Consider the following 16498-nt stretch of genomic DNA (forward strand, 5'->3'; position numbering starts at 1 on the left):
GACTTCCACACATGCATCACGGCACACATGTGTGCATACATAACACACACACACACACACACACACACACACACACACACGCAGCACGAGCAGCACACACAACACATACACACTGCACACACGTAGCACAAGCAGCACACACAACACATACACACTGCACACACGTAGCAAACACCACATACACATCACACACATACTCAGAACACACAGCACACACATACACAGCACACACAGCACACACATACACATACAACAATAAAAAAGTAAGGCTTTTCTACTTGTAGCCAGTTAATTTTGGGTCATGGAAATGAATTAAATAAATAAATAAATAAATAAAATTAATTAATGGCTGAGGCTTTAGCTGTGCCTCTGTTTGTTTAGCTAGTCTGAAGCTGATGCTCCTGTGACAAAGGGTCCCTCCCTCAAATCCCTGCTGCAGCAGAACAGGGCTCTGTTGTACACAGAGTTCAAGAATTGTGACTGGCTTGTCACTGTGTGGAGGTCCCTTTCTGAGAGGAGTCAGAAAACTGTGAAGGTAACCTTCACGGTTTCAGTCAGCTGCTCACTGGGGAGCTGACCACCAGCCAACACTTCTGGGATCTGGAGGAGGAAGGGAATGCAGTTTTTGCTGGTCAGTCAAGCTTGGAAACAACAGTCCACCTGACTTAATTGCCTTAAGTAGAAAACTGAGACACAGAAGGTATATATCCTGGCTGTGGTCTACAAGGTGGGTTGTGAGAACTGGGTGTAGAATGTCACATTCTTTCTCCTTCACTTACACGGGGGAGAGAGAGAGAGAGAGAGAGAGAGAGAGAGAGAGAGAGAGAGAGAGAGAGAGAGAGAGAGAGAGAGATGTATAAAATTCATGGGGATAAGCAATGATTAGTAAGGCTATCAGAATTCACCTCTTGTCATTGGCTCCCTGTAATTAGTTTGATGTCTTGGTTACAAAGCCAACTTCATCACTTGGGAATAACCCGGACTATGTTGCTTACCTCTCAGCTGCCCTAGCTGTAAAATATAACTAATAGAGTTGATAACAGTCATCTAGTAAGGATCCTGGGATGGTGTTTACAAAGGGCTTAGCACAGTGCCTGCTGTGGCAGCTGTTAGCTTAGAGCACTCACTGTGAAGCACATGGTCTGATGTGTTTTACGGACACTGTCGCTTCTGCTCACAGCGGTCCTCTCCAGTAGGCATTGCTTTACTAATCAAGTTTTGCAGAGGAGAGCCTGAGGAAGAATCAATGTCACTTGAACCTAGTGTTGCATTGGTTGGTCACAATGGGACATTTTTGTGGTCTCCATCCACATGGGTGACATGCAAAAATATCTCGTCATAAGAATGTCCTCCCAGAGACGATGTTGGTAACAATTTTTAAAACCTGATTAAAGCTCCTTAAGGGTGAGGCCTGTTTCTCATTTGTTTTCATATTCCTTAACCTGGCCTAGATCCTTTTAGACCCCACCAAACTCAGTAAATGTCACCTGAGATAAATAGTATCCTGTCAAGAAATGAAGTTTTGAGCAGGCCATGTTGGTTTAACTCTATAACCTCACACTTGTGTGGTGGAGTCAGGAAGATCAAGAGTTCAAGGCCAGCCTTGGCTACATCGTAAGTTTGAGGCCAGTCTGGGTTACATTAGATCTTGTCGCACAAATACAGTTTTCCTCTTGGCCTATTACTCTACTTTTCTTCTTCTTCTTCTTCTTCTTCTTCTTCTTCTTCTTCTTCTTCTTCTTCTTCTTCTTCTTCCGCTCCTCCTCCTCCTTCTCCCCTTTCTTCTTCTTCTCTTCCTCCTCCTCCTATTTTTTTCGAGACAGGGTTTCTCTGTGTAGCCCTGGCTATCATGTACCTCTCTTTGTAGACAAGGCTAGCCTTGAACTCTCAGAGATTCACCTGCCTCTGCCTCCCAGGTGCTGGGATTAAAAGCATGCACCACCCTGCCCAGCTTGCCCTGCATTTCTTAATCTGTTATGTGTAGCGTATCTTCTTGCTGTCTGGTCCTTTCCCAACAGGTTATAAGTTCATCCTTCTTCCCCTCATGCATATAGCAACTGACTGACTGCAAATCCTTTAGACTAGCTGAAGTTTCATTAAACAACCCTGACGTCCAGCTGTAGGAGATGGCTGACTAGAAGGATTCTCCAGCGGGTGCCACTGCATTTGCTCCACACTTCCTGGGCCCACACATTGCTGTAAGCACTGCTCTTGCAATCAACTTACTTAGTCTTTACAAAGTACGCATGGCCACCCTCATCTTACAGGAAGGAAAAAGAGCCAGAAGAGAGCAAGTAATGCCTTTCTAAGGTTGCACAGCAGAGGCAGGCTTCAAAGTCAGACAGCCCTACTACAGAATCAGGATACTTGGCCACCAAATGAAGTCATCTCTCCCAAGGCCAAAGACCAGCTCGATAACCACAAACAATTCACCCGGAGACATTGCCTTGTATCTAATAAGGCCTAAAGGGGACCAAAAGAATCTGCTCTCAAGTTCACACCAGAAATACTGATGACGTGCTCTGAATGAAGGGAAATGCAGGGTATGGCTGTATACACACAGTGTAATCTTAACTGCGGAAAGCTGAAGAAATGCACACAGGAAATAACTTGTAGGAGAAAGGCCAGAAGGTTAACTTTGCTTGTGGCTGATAAAGTGATGACTTGCTTCTCTGCTTTGTATATTTGCTTCACTTAAAAAAATTTTTTTTTCTAAAGCAAATGTTACTGGGAAAATCATAAAAAGAAGAAGAAAAGAAGAGGAGGAGGGAGAAGAAAAAGAAGAAGAAGAAGTAGAAAAAGGAAGAGAAGAAGAAGAGTGACTTCAAAGTTGATTTTTGTGTGCATGTATGGCTGTGTACCTTATGTATTCCATGCCATGGAGGCCAGAAGATGTTGGAGGATTCCCTTGGAACTGTACTTATGGATAGCTGTGAGCCATTATATAGGTCCTGGGATTTGAACCTGTGTCTTCTTCATGAAGAAGAAGTGCTCTTAACCATTGCACCATCTCTCCAAACCCCTCAAAGTTGAGTTTAAAAATAAACGTTAGTATTAAAACCTTGGAAATAAAGAACAGCATGTGCCGAAATTAACTAGACCCAAGGTCTATACATCTTAGTGAACAAAGAGGGTTAAATGAAACATAAAAATAATAATTAAAAAAAAAAAAACAGCTGTGATAACATGCGGTCTTACGGAAGGAAGCAAGTTTGAAACAAATCTCGAACTGGCACAAAATATTGGCCCTCCTCTTCCCTGGAAATATTAGTGAATTTCAACAAAGTTTCTAAAACCTACGTACTCTCTACATGAAGTCTGAGCCACCACTGACAGTGGTTCTCAGGGTAATAGTCAACAGACAGTAGATTGCTTCCACAGCAGAAGTTCTCCAAGGAAAGCAGATTTTCCAGCTCTTTGTAAGAGAATTTATTACAAGCACCTTTGCTTCCTCAAAAGTCCAAAGTGCTGGTATTTCCTGCCATTGTTGGTGAGTTTGGTTGCCAGGGCAGTTTGTGAGAGTATAGCAGCAATTTTGACAGCTGTAGATCATGAGATGTCTTTGTCCTTTTGATGGATTTGTCCTATGGCAGCCAGGGGTCCAGAGGAAGCTGGAAAGAAAAAGACCTTGGTGGCATGGCCCAGCTCAAGGCTGTACTTGTGAACTTCTGGCTGCCCCCTTGACCTCTGCTTCTGAGCCTGATTTTCACCTGCATGTAGATGGTATGTACCTGCCCCTCAGGTGACAGGGTCTGAAGAGGGCTCAGGGGAGGGGGAAAAAAAGATGTACATTATAGACACATACACACACACACACACACATACACACACACACACACACACACACACACACACACACACACAGAGAGAGAGAGAGAGAGAGAGAGAGAGAGAGAGAGAGAGAGAGAGAGAGAGAGAGAGAGAGAGATATGGGCTGGAGATATGGCTCAGTGGTTAAGAGCTGCTCTTCCACAGGTCCTGAGTTCAATTCCCAGCACCCACATGTCTGCTCACAATTGTCTGTAACTCCACCTTCAGAGGATCTGACATCCTTTCACAGGATGCAAAACACCAATGCAAATAAAATAAATTATTAAAAGTATATACAAAGATGTATTTTTACATGCAAATAGAAGCCCTTTGCAACCGTGATGATACAAACTCATTTGACTTGTCTTTAGGAGGAAACTTGTAATTGCCTGCCATATCCTTTGCCACCAGGGTGCTCCTCAAAAGTGCTACGGAAGTACTGTTTGCAAGTTTACAAAGCAAGACCTCAATTATCTTCACCAGTAAACCCCCTGAAGTGATGACTGAGAAGGGCGTGGCCTAAGATACTGAGTAGTCTATTAAGGCTGCAGCAACAGAAACCACCACAAATTAGGCGACTTAAAGCCCTAAAAGTGTATTCTTCACCATTCTAAAGCCTGGTAGGTCTGAGATCTAGGTGATGAATGCTTTGACGACTAATGAGGACAGTCATCCAGTCTATGGCTGGTGCCTTTTAGCTCCATCTTAAGGTGGTAGAAGGACATGCCAGTGTCTCCTTGGTAAGGACACTTGGTCTCATTCAAGATGGCTTTGCCCACTTCTCTAATGCCCCGGCTCCTAATGCTATCCCTTTAGTGGGGGTTGACATTTCAACTTACTAGTGGAGGGTACAATCAGATAGTGGGAGCAGAAGTTACAGAGTATGTAGTTCTAAGGAAAACAACCAGTGGACACAGGGACTATACAATAGTCCCAAGTGAGTAGCTCATCATTGTGTCTCTCACTTGTAGGTCTTACTGATGAGAGAGTCACCTTGGGAAAGCCACTAGATGCTGACTCCCCCCTGAAAAATTTCTGGGCACACCCCTATATGCCTGCTCACCTGCCCCAGACCCTCAGGGCAGCTTTTTAGGCCTTCCATGGTGTGTGGTTATTATCAGTCTGGCAAGTTCAACATTCAGAGGGAACCCCTGCCCTTGTGTTCTCCACTGATTGGTCAGAGGTCCTAGAAAACAGAACTCAAGATGAGCAACTGTTCCACGTTTTAAAAGTTTCTCTTCTGTTGTCTACTTTTTAGTTCCCAAGTCGAGTTGAAACAAGAGGGAGGTTGAAAGAATGAGCTGAGGCTTTTAGTGAATATGAGGGATTCTGATTTCTCAAGGTTGACTTAATTTCCTCATCCATAGATGGGCTAAACACTCAGTGTAGCGTAATATACACTGTAACACACAGTATGTCTGCCGTTGGCAATTGTTTAGATGCCCTTCCTTACTGTCCTGTGTAAGTGTCACAGCTTAAGTTCTTTTTTGTTTGTTTGTTTTTTTCGAGACAGGGTTTCTCTGTGTAGCCTTGGCTGTTCTGGACTCGCTTTGTAGACCAGGCTGGCCTCGAACTCACAGCGATCTGCCTGCCTCTGTCTCCCGAGTGCTGGGATTAAAGGCCTGCGCCACCACTGGCCTGTTTACAGCTTAAGTTCTTAAATAGATTTCCACACCAGTCTTCCCACTTACATTCCTTCTTTCTGCTTCCATCTTCCAATATGGCTGGAGAAGAATCAACGTAAAATGTGAAAATGCGCTGCATGCCACATGTAAAATCTTTTAAAAGCTTTTTAATGTAGTAGAACAAAACCTTCAACCTTCAGCGAGCACCTTTTCAGTTTATCCGCCTCTGTTTATTCACTCACCTCACAGTGCGCGATGATGAGCATGCTCGATACACTCGACCCTACATTACAAACTGCTTCATCTAATCATGAAAAATAGAGCTATCCTCTGGGTCTCCATGTTGCAGAAGAGGAAAGAATGGCTCAAAAAGACTGTGGAATTCACTCAGGAACAAATAGCTTCTTGGCCACAGAACTGAATTCATTGTTCGGCCTCTGTACTGAGCCACTGCCTCCATGGGAGGCTGGAAGAGGGGAAACAGCAGAGGGGAGGAGGAGGAAGAGGGGGAGGGGGAGGGAAAGGGGAGGGGGGAGGGGGAGGGGAAGGGGGCGGAATCAAAGACGGAAGAAGAGCAGTCTGAAAGAAGGGTGCTGGGGTGGAGGATGCAACCTTTTCCCCCCAGCTTGGTCGTGGGCACTGTCTACCTGGACTTGAAGGCAAACACACTGGCCCCAGCTTCAAGCACTCTTGCAGTAGAGGCCATTTTGCTTTTGCCAGAAGATGCAGACCAGCATTTTTCTGCTTTGGGGGGAGGGGTGGTGGTCTCTATTTGATTCCTCTCCCAACACAGAGGTGAGTATTCAACAGATACTTGGAATATGATTACCGCCTCTGGGAGTCACATCTCTTCACTGGGATATGAAGAACTGAAGAAGTGGCTAGAAACCTGCTTCCAGCCCTTTTATAGATTGTTTTCAATCTTTCGGAAGTGGTCTCTGGGTAATCAGATACGGTCGGGCTGCTTCTTCAACAAGATGTTTCCTCCTGACTTCTCCAGTAGCCATATTCCAACCCTCTACGGAAGGAAGGAAGGTACCCAGCCGTTCTATTACCTGCACAGAGAGTTTCTGGTCCCAGGGTTCCAGAACATGAGAGAGAGACAGAGAGAGAGAGAGAGAGAGAGAGAGAGAGGAGAGAGAGAGGAGGAGGAGAGAGAGAGAGAGAGAAGAGAGAGAGCGAGAGAGAGAGAGAGAGAGAGAGAGAGAGAGAGAAGTTTGAAGATGCTATGCACAAGCCACATTTGATGTTGGAGGCTTTTAAAAATTAAACTCTAAATCTTAGAGTCTAAAATGTGTGTTCTACATACAAATTTGAGGTTTCAGAGGGGTTAAGTATGACTTGCCGGATCAGGATTAGCCTGTGCAGAGCCAGGACACTGTAAGAGCGTATTTTCGCCAGACAACGCTAAATCTAATACTTCAGGACATGCCGGGGGTGGGGGTGGAGGCAGCATTTGGTTTTCCTTGCCTGCCGCATTCATTGCTCCGCCCCCAAGCTTGCTCTTTGTGGTGGGACTGCAAGATTTCTGCATTACTGGGAGCCCTAAGCAGGCACCTTTAACCCTGAGCGTGCTCGCTGGCGACCTCCAGAGGGCTAGGATGGTTTGGGGCCGGTGTGATAGAGGATTCTTCTAGTTTTAACGACTCTATTTGCATAACGGAGATCTCGTTTCCTCCCAGTGCTTTTCTTCTTTTCTTCCCCGGTCCCCTGCACCCACATCTGCCAGACTCTCACTGCTCCCCAGAAGACCTCTTCTCCGGGCACTCATTCGGAACTTGAATCCTGGGCTCTTTTTTTTTCCCCCAGCCCGGTGAGGTCTGGAGGCACCTGGAGGAGTGGAGTTCAGGACCAGGCTGTGCTGGGGAGCCGCCCTGGCACTGCCCAACCCTAACAAAGGGAATAGGGTTGCCGGCCGCGCTGTGGACTCAGCGGCGGGCGCTTTCCCAGCTGAGAGCGTTGCAAGTGAGTAGGGGCGAGGCGGGCGACACGGACCGGAAGGAGGGGTACATGGGTGCTCTGAGGGGCAGCCTCAGCCGCCCTGGGTTGGGGGTGCCTATCGCTGGACCAGGGGAGGGGTCGGCCTTGGCCTCCCGCGGCTCGCTAGCCTGCGTACCCATAACAAACCCACGTGTGCGGGCCTTTAGGAACCTGCGCCGCAGCGTCTGTATTGTGTAAGGTGTTGCCTCGCAGAGTGCGGGTTCCTTCAGATCTTGCTCACTGGGGTAACAGATCAGGAAACTGAGCCGGTGCAGGGAGTGGGAGCACAAGCACCACAACAAACGCACGTGTACCCCGCCAGGGATCTGGGCGCAGCTAGCCCAGCTGAGCTGCCTTGCTGAACCGCCTTTGGGCAGGTTATTGTCCCAGCCAAAACCAAGGGGCGCGGCGTTTGGAGTCCTCACTCTGCCTGAGGGCAAGAGACGTTTTGCAAAGGTACCCTGTAAGAGGTCGGATTAAACTTGTAGATTTTAAAAGGACAAGATACAAACCATAAAAAAAAGCCCCCCTTCCAGCCTCCTAGTGTGCTCTACCTCTCTGCATGTCCTTGAGGTGAAAGGGACAAACCGTTGCCTCCTTCCCAAGAAGTTTTCTTGAGCTGTGGGTTGAACTAAGGGTCTTGTAGGTACCTTTCATTGTCCTGGTGTTCTGGCGACTGCTTCAGTTGGGGGTATCTCGAGCGCCTCCCTAGCCTACTGAAAGAATTTAAACAAAATTCACCAGTGCACCTCGCCTTGGAGGAGATCCTTGTGCCTAGACACTCCAGGTGTCACTGGCTCTTCTTCTTCTTCTTCTTCTTCTTCTTCTTCTTCTTCTTCTTCTTCTTCTTCTTCTTCTTCTTCTTCTTCTTCTTCTTCTTCTTCTTCTTCTTCTCTTCTTCTTCTTCTTCTTCTTCTTCTTCTTCTTCTTCTTCTTCTTCCTCCTCACACAAGGCCACCCAGGGCCTCTCCTCTAGACGAGGATGTATATCTGAGGCTCGCTGAGGTATGTTCGTTGTTTGCTATACTTTTCCTTTCTTTTACTCTGCTCTCGAAACCAGATTTTACTTGGTGAAGTCTGGGCTTGGCAGCCCTGAGGCCGAGTTGCCAGGTTGGGGGTTAGGGGTTGGGGAGTGGGGAGAGCAGATCTTAAGCAACCTGTGCAGGTGTGACAGCAGCATCCTGCCTAACTGACACTTTACCTTGAGTAGCTCCTGTGGAGATTAACCTGTCTCTGAGAGAACTAGACTGCCTCCAACCATGTACCATTGTTATCCAGAGGGTCCAGGCGGCAGCTAGGGAACCTTGTGCTTTTCAGGGGAAACTGAGGTCTGAAAGTTCAGCCCCTTGAGTGTGAGTCTCCCAAACCGCTCTTCCTGGGTCCAAACGGTTCTGTGGTTAGCGTAAAAGGCAGTGGCCTTAGGCAGAGCTGAGTAAAACAAAGAAAATAATTCAGATTGGGAACTGCACCCTTCCATTAATCCTTTCAAGAGTTCTCTGTTTTGGAGAAGAAAGATTTAGTAAATGCCCATTCCCAGGCCTGTCCTGCTTCCCTAACTTTGTTCTGCTCTCCTGCCTGCCCTCTTGTTCTCAAACTGAACTAGAGCCAACTACAGAGGCTTGGATGTTTTGCCTCACATCTCGGTGCTAAGAGGCCTTTGTTTGGGCAGAAGCAGGGGCTGTTGGCATCAGCTCCCCTGGGAGGAAAGAGTGTCTTGTAACCAGCTGCCCCCAGCCCCTTGCTAGAGAACAAGCCTTGTTTTCATTGATTGTATTTAATTAATTTATCCATTATGGAGGTAACTGTGCTTTTGTGTGTGTGTGTTGTGTGTGTGTGTGTTTAAGCAGAAGAGAAGCAGGTATAGAAAAGAACACCGTGGCCATTTTCCCCACAGCTAGCTGTGGTCTGTGGCTTCTCTTTCTCTCCTAGGTGTGTTTACTTTCCTCTTTGCTTCCAGGTGGTTTAACTCTAATGTCAACTTAACTAAACCCCCCAACCCCCCCCCCCCCCCACCCCAACCCCCAGGCAGCTCTCAACTTAAAGGGAGCGAGAGCTACCTTATTCTGGGTCTACTTTGAGTGGTGTTCCCAAATTCTGTGCTCCAACGTGGAAGTAATTTCTCGGAGTTTTTAAAGGTTTACAGAACAGAGAACGTCAGGAACTAAGGAGAGTTTAAAATCATCAGAGAGGCAGGTCCAAGGAAACCTGGGAAGCTCAAGGCTCCTTCTGATGGTGTCCTTACCTTTTAGGCAGGTAGGGGTTAGTTTCCTGCTAAGTGGATAGATTCTAAAAGGCTTTTTTTTTAATCTACTGTCACTACTTTTAGTGTCTCTTCTTGGCGTGAAAGGGAAGGTGTGTTGCATCAAACAAGTTGTTGGTACCCCAGAGTAAAGTCCAAGTTATTATGGTTTGCTATGGTTGCTATAACAACGTCCTTTAAAGTCAGAGGATGAGTTCCTTAAGGATTTAAACAGGTTTGGCTGCTAAGCAGAGGAATGGCTGCTGACGGTAGGTAATGTGTGCAGTGTTGCAGTTGTGACTGAGAATCAGTTTTCTTCGGCTTGCTGAGTGGCTCACTTCGCTCTTGTCTTGCACTTAGCTACTCACAGTAGTTAACCCCCTGGGCTCCTTTTTTCTCTTTCTTTTTTCTTTTTTTCTTTTTTCTTTTTTTTTGCCTGATGAACCTACCAGTGTCTTCACTGGTTCTCCTTGAAAGTAGATGCTGCTAGGGGTCTTAGAGTCTGAAGAAGGCATGGGCGTGCAGTTCATTGCTGGTACCTGATATCAGTGATAAGAACTTGATTAGGGAAACTTTTATTTCTTACTAGCCCGCATCATTCTCAAACATCATGATAGCACGGTGACTCCCATAAATCTGTTTTCATAGGCTCACCAGTAACACTAGTGTTATTATTCCATATTAAAATACTAGAGATGATTTTCCTAAGTCATTACTGGAAAGGTCATATCTGTGTTCAGAATCAAAGTGTTCTGATTATAAAAGTAAGACACTCCCATTGAAGAACATTTAAAAAAATTCCACTATCAAAACAAAACAAAAATATTCACTAACAAAAAAATTTTTTTTCCGCTATCTCAAACAGCCATTTACTATCTGGTAATTTTGTCTTTGGATTTCATAAAACAAAACAATGATGGCTTTGTTTTTCTTTTCAAAATCATTGAGAATCACTGTATGCATGCGTAGTTATGGCTTTCATATTTCACAGTTTCCAAAAATAATTGTTTTGGTGATGACCACGTCAGCTGCCTTGCACCTTCCTGTGGGATCTGATCCCTTCAAGCTCGTTTCAGTGAGGGGGTGCCAAGGGTGGAGCCCCCACCTCCCTCTTCTATCCCATCTCTGCCTCAAGCTTTCAAATGTTAGCCACAATTTTTATTTGAGAAATCCAGAGGTACTGGCTACCCAGCGGAGGGAGAAGGACCCTGTGCATGGCATTGGGCTGTGGTCTTGCTCTTGTGGCCTCTGAAAACTTAACAGTAAAGTTTCTGTAAATGATCAGTGAACAACTCCAGGGTCGTTTATTAATTCAGTTGACTTATTGAGTAAAAGCCTTGAGGTCTAAAGGGGGAGATACAGGTGTCAAGAGAGAAAGGCTAGATGCTGCCACTCATCAGAGGAGACAGGCTGTCATCCTTGGAGCAGTAGAAATGTCTGTCGTGTGGAGGCCACTTCTGGAAAGTCATGCTTACCTGTTTTAGTTGATATTGTGACTAACATGCTAACATGAATTCCAGTTTACTTTCCTGAATTTCCATAGGAGAGAGCCTGATGCTGGGACTATTGTTACATTGTAACAGGCACAAGCTATTGAGGAAACTTGGGAGGTTTTAGTCAAAATACATACCAAGTCTTCATGTGAGTTCGAGGCCAGCCTGGTCTACAAAGTGAGTCTAGAACAGCCAAGGCTACACAGAGAAACCCTGTCTCGAAAAACAAAAAAAAAAAAAAAAAAAAAAAAATTGAATTTTTGCTTGCCATTCACTTCCTTTGTAGGTATGGACAAGCTACCTACACATACTAAGCATCAGTTAGCCTTCTCTGGAAAAGAGGGCTAGCAGGCCTTATTCTACAGGGTGTTTATAAGATGACATTGAAGGGAAAAGACAATCTCCGGTTAAGCCCTCAGTAAGGGCTAACTATTATTGTTATAATGTGTGTGTCCTTCCCCTCCCTGTTCCTCCCTTCCCCCATCTCTCCCCCGCTCCCCGCACCACGCCCCCCAACAAGCTTTTAGAAGCTTTGGCCCTAATGGTTTTCTTACTATGAAAGCAGGGTATAGCTTTTTTTTTTTTTTTTTTTTTTTTTTTTTGTCCCGAGAGAAGGTTAATTAAAATATAGCCTCCTGTCCACCAAATGACAAATCAAGAGAGAAACAATCACTTGCACGATGCAGTTCATTGTGTTTAGCGTGAAAAACTTCAAACGCATATAAGTAGTGTGCAGAGGGGTCCTGTGGGTCCTGTGCCTCTTTTTCAGCTCCTTACGAAAATGCATGGTTGACGTATAATAACCCAGCCTCAGCCCCTTTGTCACTTTGAAGCATGCCCCCAGACATCTTATCGGCCTGGCCATAAATATTTCACTCAGCCTGATGATGCATATTTAAGGCACTGACTTGTGTTGGCTCGGGGCCTGTCTCTCCTCTTGCCGTTATGGATTCGCTCAAGCTTGTGGGAAGCAGGCCAAGGAGGGGAGGGCACAAGCTGTCCTGGGCACTTTTTCAGTTTTACTGCTCAAATATGGAGATCATGCCATGTCCCAAAGGGACAAGCACAAAGTAGAAGGAATAATGAATTGAGAGCCAGGAGACCAGATTTGAGCAAGAGTCCACCTCTTACTAGTTGCCTGCTTTTGGCAAGTGACATGGATTATTATTATTATTGTTGTTGTTGCTGTTGTTATTGTTATTATTATATATTTTTACAGCACATTTACAAAATTTGGTGACTACTGATTAAGGTAATACAGAAGGCCATTGTTAGCTAGGCCTAAACCATACTTGAGGCCAGCTTTTCTTCCTGGGAGGCAGTGCTTCCTTATGGGTTGGAGGAGGGGCCATGTTCACCATCCTGTCCTCCTGCCATGTGCCCAAGGCTGCTCAGACTTATAACTCACCTGTCTATCTCTGACATCGATGAGTCCCATTTTCTTCAGTTGCTGTACTCAAGAAGGAAGAGAGAGAGAGAGAGAGAGTCTGATATGGCAGTCAAATGAAAGCGTCAGTTTCCTGGAACTCCCGTTATTCCTAAGCCTAGCCTGTGTGACTTGTGGTCCCTGGCAATCACTAAGTAGTTATACAGCTTCGGGCAAGAGGCATGCCACCCTAGGGCATGCCATGCCAGGAACTCAACTGTTGCTTCTTCCTCAGCCCCTCCCACCCTCCCAGCCCCCCTCCACCCCCCAGCTCTGGTAGCAAATGAAAGATGTGTGCAAGTCCGAGATGCTTCCGCGTAAGAATAATAAAGGAGATTATTTTTAGAATATTCAGATAATAAAAATTTAACCTGCTTCCCTGTGCTGTTCCTCCCAAACTCCATTTGTGTGATTATTGGCAGCCCTTGTGATCAAGCCCAGTGGACATGTATCCCAGTGATGCTAAGCCATGTCTGAAGCCCTTCCGTTTCTCCTAAGTGGTAGCTGGAGGAAGACCCTTTCCGACCCATCTGCCAAGTATTCATGGTCCTATATAATTTTTTTGTTTGTTTGTTTCTTGAAACATGATCACACTGTGTGACCCCGACTGGCCTGAGACTCATGCTGGCCTTGAACTCACACAGATCCCCCTGCCTCTACCTCCCCAGTGCTGGGATTAAGGCGTGTGCCACCGTGCCTGGCTCAAATGTACGTTAGAAACTCAATTTAAGGATTATATCATGTCTGCCACTTTACAAATGAGTCTTTTCAGTCTGTTGTACAAAATGGAGTCTTTCCGTATCAGTGCACGCTTACTATTTTTTTTCACATCTACATCACACTCTATACTTGGAGAATATTTACTTTATCAATCTTCTGCTGGAAGATAAGATTTGTCGGTTTTCACAAAATATATTTGCAATGTTTATACTTTGAATGTACGGAAGCTGGTTGCAAATGCCAGTGAGCTACAGAAAGCTAGCTCTGGGGACAGTGGCAACTGCATGAGACCAGGGACACTGAGAACCAAGTCCTGGAGAACTGGACCAGAGACTACCTAGGGTGCTTACCAAGAGACTGTATTTGGATGAAAAGATATTTTTGGAACTAGCCTGACCTGGTTGGGTGCCCTCAGCTGCAAGTGCAAAAACTGAGCTGTGTCATCACCTTCCCTGCATCCCATGGAATCTTCCAAGTCCGATTCTGTTTTCAGGGTCAGGCTTGGGGATCTTGTGGGGCAAAGAAGTGAGAAAAGGCGATGCTTGTTCTCAGGCTCTGGAGGAGGGGGTTTTCTACCCCATCTTGCTTTTAGATCATTTAGAAGGCTGTGCTCCCTTGGGTCCCACCCACAGAAGTATTGGAAGATGGAGGCCATGTGACACACTGGTGATGAAAGAGATATGGAAAGTGGAGCTTGCTTCCTTTTTTTTTTTTTTTGAGACAGAGTTTCTGTGTAGACCTTGATGTCCTGGAACTCACTCTGTAGACCAGGCTGACCTCTGTTGTTATAAAGAAAGAAAATCCCAAATTGTTTGATTTTTACCAATGAAGACTCAGGAGCCAGATGCTGGGGTGAAAACCTGCTAGCTCAGAGAGGCAGAGAAAGCACCCAGATGACCTTCCTACCAGCTCATGCCCTGAAAGAAAAAGCGAAAAACCAAAAGCTAAAACTCAAAAGCTCAAAGCTAAAAGCCCCCAAAGACAAAAGGCCAAAAGCCCAAGGCTAAAAGCTTGCTAGCTCACCTCACAGTCCAGTAGGAAAAAGCCAACAGCTAAAAGCAAAAATAGCTCTTTTTTCTTTTCCACAATGTCATAAATACCCTTCAGTTCAAAGTCCCCCCTTTCTGCTTAATTCCTGTCATCTGGTTACTTGCTCTGTCTCTTGACCCAGGAATTAGCATTATTAACTCCTGTGTACTAAAAGCTCTTGGATTAAAAGGTATGTGCTAGGGCTGAGCCACACCACAATCACCTGTTTACAATAAACAGAAAGTTCTTGGATTAAGGTGTGTGTTAGAACCTGTAATCTCCCCCTAGCACTCAGGGAGGCAGGGGCAGGTGGGTCACTGTGAGTTCCAGGTTGGTCTAGTCTTCAAAGAGAGTCCAGGACAGGCAAGGCTATACAGAGAAACCCTTTCTTGGAAAAACAAAAACAACAACAAAAGCCAAAAGCCGAAAGCCAAAAGCCAAAAGCCAAAAAAAAAAAAAAAAAAACCCAAACCAAAAAACAAACAAACAAAAAACCCAAACAATCAAACAAACAAAAAAGGTGTGCGTTAGGGCTAGACCACACCAAACGGGAAACAGGATTTTACAGTTCAGTTCACAATCTCAGGGTTCACAGTGGGATCAAATATCCATTGCTTCTGCCTTCCATGTGCTGGGATTACAGGTGTGCGCCACCACAGCCTGTCAATACTGTAGCTTTCTATCCTGTAGGACTTAAAAATAAAAGAGGCCTCTCTCGTGGAGAGTCACACCGAGTGACTGCTGTGAAAATGAGAACCGCTATGAGGAACAGGTGGACTGGGCGGCATGGGGATTGGCCAGGAAAACAGAATTGCCCAGCTGGGGAGTGAGCTATGCCACAAGGCAGAGACCTCCTTGTCAAGGGGATGCTCCAGAACTGGATAGACATAGGACGCTGGAAAGTCTTCGACTGTGTAGGAAGAAGCAAAAGACGCAAAAATAGGGCTGAGGCTATGGAACAAGGGGAGGACAGAAAAATCAGTTTTCATCTACTCTGCAGATGTGGGCTAGAATGGAAGCCTTCAAAGAGGCCTGACTGTAGTTTCCCTCGGATCTTGGCAGCCCTCCGCTGTGCTGTCTGCCGTTGACTGCAGCTCAGCCTGACCTTATAGTCATAAATCGTGTTCACAGGAATAAAGAGATCGCATGTCCTTTAGATGACCAGAAAACGTGGCAATCGGGGGAGAGCTGTGAGTCCCAGGAGGATGAGTGTGGAGTTCTTTTCACTGTAGTCTTTCTAAATCTGCATCTGTCTCTTGTTTTCCACAGCATAGCACTCTGATGTAACTTTTTTGTTTTTTCTTTTTTTCATTGCAAGGCTGGGGCTTCGTGCATGCAAGGCAAGAATACTCTACCAGCTAGGCAATATACCCAGCCCCTCTCTTCCAGCTCAGGTTTAATATTTTCAGCAGTTAACCGCTTGTAACCTCTTCATGGTCCTCTGAGCTGGGACAGAGAGTTACCTTCCATGCCATTTTGTTTAAGCCTTGGCTTAGTTTGTGAGGGAAAGATGGCACAAGTTTCGCTGTATTCTTGGTTCTCATTGGGCAGTGTGTGTGTGTGTGTGTGTGTGTGTGTGTGTAGTGTGTGTGTGTGTGTGTGTGTGTGTGTTTGTGTGTTTGTGTGTATTTTCACCCAACCTTAACAGCAAGACTGGTATCTTGGCACTAGTAGTGCCATTTTGCAGATAAGAAGACCAAGGTTCAGGGAAGGACAGAGACCTTCCCGTGGTCCTGCTGCTGTTGAGGTGCAGTCGAGAGTGGAGGTAGAACTTCACCTCTTTCTCTGCACTCTGTTGCAGGAGTCTTCACTGCCATCACCCCCAAGTCCTTTAGGTCTGAGGAATTGCTTAGTTTTGCTGTCTGTGGGGGAGCCTCACTGAACAGTTTCTTCTTGCTGAAGTTGAGGGAGCTTTTCACCATCCCTCCAAGACAAACGAGCCACTTTATGGGGCCGTGAGGTCTGTGGAGTGTGGCTCTTCGTCAGACATTTCCCCTTTCGGTAGGATTCATTTGCACCATGCTTGATTTCCTTTCTTCTTCCTCTTTACTCTTTAAAGGTATGGTAGCCACCTGTGATCGCTAACTAGTTAACTGCAGGGTCGAAGACATCTGTTACCTGCCCTGGCCTGGGATTGATGGCTTCGCAGCTTGCTGCCTTCAGTGCTTTGAAACTT

The 16498-nt window shown here is 45.8% G+C and overlaps 1 protein-coding gene across 1 annotated transcript in view; it reads left to right on the plus strand.

Moving 5' to 3' along the window:
* Positions 1-6977: 6977 nt before the first annotated feature.
* Positions 6978-16498, plus strand: part of St6gal1 (ST6 beta-galactoside alpha-2,6-sialyltransferase 1) — a 132404-nt gene continuing 122883 nt past the window's right edge. Inside the window, exon 1 of the mRNA XM_051150779.1 lies at positions 6978-7400. The gene's annotated coding sequence lies outside the window, so the exon portion shown is untranslated. The remainder of the gene's footprint in view (positions 7401-16498) is intronic.

Source organism: Acomys russatus, chromosome 8, assembly GCF_903995435.1.
Source record: "Acomys russatus chromosome 8, mAcoRus1.1, whole genome shotgun sequence".
Taxonomy (NCBI): Eukaryota; Metazoa; Chordata; class Mammalia; order Rodentia; family Muridae; genus Acomys; species Acomys russatus.